This window comes from Empidonax traillii, unplaced genomic scaffold (genome assembly GCF_003031625.1).
Source record: "Empidonax traillii isolate 1590-97213 ecotype Southwest subspecies unplaced genomic scaffold, ASM303162v1 scaffold1136:size174510, whole genome shotgun sequence".
Lineage (NCBI taxonomy): Eukaryota > Metazoa > Chordata > Aves > Passeriformes > Tyrannidae > Empidonax > Empidonax traillii.
This window is the reverse complement of record NW_020956329.1, coordinates 16,942-21,408: the sequence shown is the minus strand read 5'-3', so window position 1 is coordinate 21,408 and position 4,467 is coordinate 16,942. Positions and strand designations below refer to the sequence as shown.

Genomic DNA, 4,467 nt, shown 5'->3' with positions numbered 1-4,467 from the left:
CTTTGTTTTCCTCGTTCCGCCTTTGTCGGTGTTTGGGGTTCTCACAGCGAGATCAGTGGCAGTGTGTGTTCCTGAGTCAAGCTAATTAGCTCAAAAAAGCTTCATTCCCCTCCCAAACGACTCTGTTTGAGGCTACCAAGGCCAGGTGGTTGTTCAGGGCAGAGAGGGAGGACGTAATTTCCGTGTGTGATGCTATCCCTGACCCGCTAGTTGGCTTTGTTTGGCTTTGTTTTCATGGTGGAAGCTCTTCACAGCATAAAACACGAAGGACACTCCTTGTTGTTTCTGCTCCTGAGTTTACAGCTCTGCTGCTGGGTGGTAGCTGTGGAGTTTGGAGCAGAGGGAGCAAAATGACATATTTTGTGCTTTGGATTGAATTGAATTCATTCTGCCTCGCATCAGTGAGAAGGCAGAGGCATTTCAGGTGGCCATTTCCTTGGTGTGGATGAAGTGGTTATTCAGTGGTGATGCCGTGTGGGTTTAGGAGAGGTTCAGGCCTGTGTAGGATGGAAGTAAATCTGGCTCTGAGCCGTGATATACCTTGAAAAGAAAGCAGGAACTACCTCATTATGAGATACCTTTAACACAAAATTATAAGTTTATAATAAAATCTTATTCTGCCTCATCTCCCCTAGACTTTTAGGGGTAATAAAAGCCATTTTCTTCTATCCTGGAAGCCCCTCCAGGTTTTGAAAGCATGATCTAGACGTTTCCCCACTTGTCCCAGGGCCCAGGCCAGGAAATCTTTCTCCAGCAGCGCTCCAAGCAACCTGCTGACTTGGATCAGCCTCGCTCTGCTTCCTGAAGAAACGAGGTGGATTTAAGTGCCTGTGACAGGGGCTTGCAACAAGAGGAGGGAAGGTCTCCGTGGAAGCTGGGGAGCCAGACGAGAAACAGAGAGGAGGGGCTTTGCCAAGGCTCCTTCTGGGTCGTGGGTGGTTTGGGGCCCGTGGGCGGCGGTTCCCCGTCAGGCGTCGCCTGCGGGAGCTGCAGCGTGACTGACAGCGGCAGGGGAGGGAGGCTGTGGGGCTGGAGAGGTTTTTTTCCAGGATTTTCACTCCTGCTGCCTCGTAACATTCTTGAGTCATTCGCAGCCCTTCCAGGAGCGGGTTTATGGGGCGGTTGGGATGCCCCACGCTCGCCCAGCGGCCGCGTGAAAAACCCACACGCTGCGTTCCGTGAACCGCCACATTCACGGGAACGGGGACAAGGGGAACCTTTTATGCTTCGGGCCACCGGGGCGTGACACCAGAGCTGTCCCAGCTTAACGAGGAGCCAGAAGTGAGTCAGGAAAAGCCAGGCTGGGATTCATTAGGGGCTTTGTTGGAGCCCAGATGAGTAGAACAGGTTCACCTAACCTAAACGCGCACATTGATACCCTCTCAGAGACCCCTGGAGGGGCAGCTGGTGGTGAAGAGCAATGTTTTTCAGCAGCATTATTTGGAGTAGTGTTATTTAGACACCTGAGTTCATCCCAGAGGGTGGGGCGCTCATAGGTGGGAATGGCTAAACTGAGGTGCCTGAGTGTGAGCTGGGTCCCCAGGCTCTCGTTGGGGTTAGTAAGGATGTGGTGAGGACACTTGGTGGGAGCCTGGAGAGCTGTTCAGTGGAGCAGGTGCTGCCTCACCGCACGATCCCCTGCCTGCTCTGGCTCTGCTGGGTCAGATGGGAGTTCAGAGGTGTTCCTCAAGTGTAGGTGTTTAAAATGTTTGCCTCAGTGAGGTCAGCCCTGGCTGGCTGCTGTTATTCGAGTGCCTAAACCCACATACTTGTTCCTGACTCCATCCACCAGCTGCCAATCCATCAGGATCTGGTTTTCTGACACGTGCTGTGCCCTTTCTGCCAGCCCCACGTGGGTACCCTGGCAGTGCTGAACCTGCAATGCCAGCCCTCCCAACAGAGCTCTGGAGAGAGGTGGCTCCTGACCAGAACAGCCCCATCTCCGGGTTCCCTTCCTGAATTTCCTGACCCTGTCCTGTTCAGTCAGCTCTAAATCCAGGAGCTTGTCTGCCAGCTGAGCCAATTCCCATTGGTTTCTTGCTTTCCCATCTCCTGTACAGTGGTGGGCGTCTCCTTCTCCAGGTGGAGCAGATGCAAAAGCTTCAAGGAGGGGGGTGTGGAAGGGTTGAGAAAAGCCTGAGCTGATGAATGATTGCAGTGTGCAGCCCTTCTCCGAGGACCCCAGCAATTTTTGCTGATGGCCTGAGTGTGAAATCAGGTGGAGGAGCTTTGTTTCACACGAACTCAGCTCTCGCTGCTGGACAGGCAGTGAAATGTGACTTCACATGAGGGACCCTGTGGGTGAGGGCTGGATTTTTTCCCCCCCTCTTCCTCCTCACTGTTGAAACGTGTTCTGTACGCTCTTGTCTGACATTGTGGGATTTCTTGTGGACTTGGCCAGACACTTTGGCACACAGGAGCGTGACAGCCCTTAACCAGGCCGGCCCAGCTGAGCGCTCTGAGCAGCAACACATCCCCCTCTGTAACCCCCTCACTCGCTCGAATGCTACTGTGGATTACTGGGTTGCACTGGAAAAGGTCTTGGCTGTCACAGGAATGAAGTGTGACCACTGGCCGGGGCTGCGTGATGCGTATTGTCTTTCTAAAAACGTTTCTGGAATATCGGGATTGGGCCGGGCCCCAATTCCGAGTCCGTGACCTATTGCGCATTTGCACATGGAGCTCAGCAGGATTCCTGCAGCCAAATCATTAAGAGCCGGATGGTCAGGAAGTGGAGTGGAGCCAGTGCTGTGCTGTCAGGAGGCCACAACGTGTGGGCAGATGCCACAATGGGCAGAGGGGGAGGTTGTTTTCTCCTCTGTCGAATACCACGGATGCCCAAAGGAAGGGCACTTTCAGCAGGACCTCGTTAGGAGCCAGCTCTGTTAAAAAAAAAAAAAAACAAAACCCTTATTACCTGCTATTTTAGGGGGTGGCTGTACCTTACCCATTTAAAGCCAAAATGCAACTTATTTTTGGGGGGGGGAGGAAGGGAGAATTAGAACTATAAATATCAGTTTATAACCTGTGGACGGAAGGCAGGTTATCTGTGACTGTCCAAATCACGTGTCTGCTCTCATGTAGCCCGTGGAACGATCCCAGGTGTAAACTCCAGGTGTAAATCTCTCTCTGTGGGAGGTGGGCTGGGACATCCCAATGCCATTTCTAAGGAGGTGGATGTGCTCTTGTGCCCTGAAGCGTCTTTATTGCAGCCTCATTTGCAAAGGATGGGATCCTCTGTTGAGCATCAGTCAGTGGATGGGTTTGGGGTTGGGGTCTTTTACAGCACCCAGGGGTTGTTACCACCCTTGTCTCTCTCCAAAATGAATAACCATTGACTCTCTCCTTGTTTTCTCTTCCCTTCCTGATATTGCTTCTCCTCCCTGTGCTGCTTTTCCTGTTGAAAATAACCTTGTCTCTCTGTTCCCTCCATCTCAAATGTGAACACTGTGGTTCCACTGGCTCTGATGTCCCTTCTCTATTTACACTTTGTGGTGATCTGAAGAGAACCATCCCCATGCAAGCTCCCCCCAAGCAAGATTTGGACATTTTGCTCTGTGGAGGCTCGATTCTTTTTGTTTTGGGAATAAATCAGACATTTGCTTTCTGATGTTTTGAACAAATTATTTCTCCTTTTAAGGGGCTTGAGAGATGAGTCTTATTCTTCGTGACAATGCCCATTGCAAGAGCTTGAGCTTTAAAAATAAATAAACCCAATCAGTTACTTAAGAAAGGATTTGAAACTAAGTGTTGCCCTCAGTAGTGCTGCCACAGTCTGGAATAATATCCTGAAAACAGGTTGGAGTGGTGGAAGCTCCCTGGATGTTTTGGGAGCAGCTGCTTTTGTTGATGGTGATTCAGGCTGTTGTTCTCCAAGTTTTTTTTTTAATTTATTTATATCTATTTATTTCAGCTACATGAATGTTTTTCCCCAGTCATGAAGTGAATTGGGTGGGATGTCAAGCCCAGCCACTGCTGGTGGGAACAGCACAGCTTGTCCATGTTCTCACTGAGCCTGTGCTGCAAATTGCTTGAGTTTAGGGGTGGTTTCAGTGTGTTGTGGTGTGGAGAAGGCTCCTGCTGCCTGTGCTCCTGCTCTGGAGCCACCCACCTCTGTCCACTAGACTGGCTCCTACCACTTTCACTGCAACTTACCTACGTATTATTACTGACATAGATAAATGTTAAAATACATATTAATCTCTCAGTTGCCTCACGGTTTCAGATCTCTGCCCACAGGATGAGTGGCAGCACTGGACAACCTTTGTGCACCTTTCTAGTACTGTCAATTAGCAAAGTTCTGGCAGGTGGATGTCATGTTCTGGAAAACTGGGAGCCTCCTAGAAAAGTATTTCCTGGAGGATGATTTTTCTCTCCCCTCTTCCAGCAGATAGCCTTCCGAATTGTCACTCGGTGCTCTCCCAAAATGTCTCCTAGCAGGTGTTAATTGCGGTGGGTGTTCCGATT

At 50.5% G+C, this 4,467-nt stretch overlaps 1 protein-coding gene across 1 annotated transcript in view; it reads left to right on the top strand.

Annotated features, from left to right (window-relative positions):
* Window positions 1-4,467, top strand: part of WNT9A (Wnt family member 9A) — a 52,963-nt gene that overhangs the window by 47,449 nt on the left and 1,047 nt on the right. The gene's annotated exons all lie outside the window — the stretch shown is intronic.